Source organism: Vulpes vulpes, chromosome 2 (genome assembly GCF_048418805.1).
Source record: "Vulpes vulpes isolate BD-2025 chromosome 2, VulVul3, whole genome shotgun sequence".
Classification (NCBI taxonomy): domain Eukaryota; kingdom Metazoa; phylum Chordata; class Mammalia; order Carnivora; family Canidae; genus Vulpes; species Vulpes vulpes.
This window is the reverse complement of record NC_132781.1, coordinates 83,224,709-83,226,872: the sequence shown is the minus strand read 5'-3', so window position 1 is coordinate 83,226,872 and position 2,164 is coordinate 83,224,709.

The window sequence follows — 2,164 nt, the reverse complement described above, 5'->3', positions numbered from 1 at the left end:
TGATTACAGAGTCAACAGGATGTTCTGATGGATTAGATGTCAGAAGTGAAAGTAAGAGTAATAAAGAAGTACTACTAGTTTTTAGAAGGAGCAGTTGGGTGATTTGTGGTTCCTGTCCACAGTTTAGGGGAGATTGCTGGATGGGAGATGGAAATTTCGAAGACATTAGATTTTAAAGCTATGCAATTACATAAGCTCATCTAGCAAGTGAGTATATTCAGAAGAGATTTGAGATTGAGAAGGGGAAGATAGCCCAAAGAATTGAGAAAGAGTCATCAGTGAGCTAGGAAAAAAAAACAAAAAACAAAAAACGTGTGATGCCCCGCAAGTCTAGTGAAGTGGTTCAGCAAAGGAGTTGGTGAAGAAGGTAATCAAATTCCTAGGAGTTCAACTAAAATGAATGACTGAGAATTGACCATTGGACTTAGCCAGATGTGGAGGATTTGCTGATATGACAAAGGTGGCCTTGATAAACAGGGTAATGAATCTTGGCTGGATTGTAAGAAAGTGAGAATGGGTGGTGATAAAGTGGAGGCAGAGACAACAGACATCTGTTTCAAAGATCTGTGTTATAGAAATAGGCCTAACTGGGAAGTGGTAGTGAATCAAAGGATTTTTATTTTAACATAGGAGATAATGAACCATATTTATGTTCTGATATGAGTGACAGGTGTGATATTGGGATTTATAGTATGAAATATACATTTGGCCTTCACTCTTCCTGGCACAAAACTCCTAAAACCCTTGAAACTTTCTAAAAATGTCTTCTGTTATGTTGATGAGGTGACCTCTAGAAAACCCCAAGGCTGGGGGCTGGGTGCTTAGGGAGCCAACTGTTGAACTTTCAGTCCCCAACCTCCTGGAAGGAGAGAGAGGCTGGAGATTGAATTCAATCAGCAATAGCCAATGATTTAAACAATTGGGCTTATCTGATGAACCCTCCATAACAACTCAAAAGGACCAGGGAGCTTCTGGCCCGGGGAACATGGGGAGTCATTGGAAGAATGATGCGCCTAAGGAGGGCACAGGAGCTCAGTACCCTTTCCCCATACCTCGCACCTCTTCTCTCTGGCTGTTCCTCAGTTATATCTTTTTATAATAAACTTGCAATCTAGTATGTAAAATGTTTCTCTCTGAGTTCTATGAGCTGCCCTAGCAAATGAATTAAACCCAAAGAGGAGGTCATTGGAACCTTCAATCTATAACCGGTTGGTCAGAAGTACAGGTGACAACCTGGACTTGCAATTATCATCTGAAATGGGGATGGAGAGCAGACTTGTGGACTCAGCCCTTAACTTGTGGAATCTGAACTATCTCCAGGTAGATAGTATCAGAACTAAGTCAAACTGGAAGGCATCCAGCTAATGTTGGAGCATTGCTTGGTGGTGTGGGAAAAACCCCTACACATTGGAACCGGAATTAGAATTTAAGCAGATCAAGAGGAAAACATTAGTTGTATAGGTGGAAGGGCTGGCTGTGAAGAGACAGTGTCAGGAGGGAATGTAGAACCTTCTTGTGTGTGTCCATACACACATACACATATACATACAGGTACATGGAAAGCTGCATATAGTCCGGTAGATTTGTTGGTGGGAAAACGTAGCACTTTTCTTCTGGCTGTTTTAATTAATTTTTCAATAAAATGCAAAGAAAGGTCATCAACCAACAGTGAGAAATGTGGTAGGTGTACTGGGAGATCTGAGCAGTGAAGGAGTGGTGTGATATGATCCTCTTGGAAGGTAGGAAAGCAAATTCAGTAGGGTAATGTTCTAGGATTCAAAAGACAGAATTGTGGAGCCATTTAAGATATAGTAATATAATCAAAGTGAAACAAATGGAATATCCTCTCATCACATTTGTCTATTTAGAGAGCAAATGGTTAAGGTTACTGAGGACCAATGAGAGAAAGAAATTATAATAATGAACCGTGGCATCTAAACCAAGAAAGAAGGCTTGAAAAGTGGTGAGTCAATGCATTGTTGGGACAAAGGTGCAGCTGTTACAGTAAATGAACTAAAAAACAGGAGATTCTCTGAGTTCTCAGGTAAGTAAAACCCCATATGACCCTCCTCTTCAATTCTCCAAAGGTGCTGGATGGTGTGACCTTCACCACGTGAACACAGCTTAAATTGTCACGGACGTTTCTCAAAAGACTCACCATTGC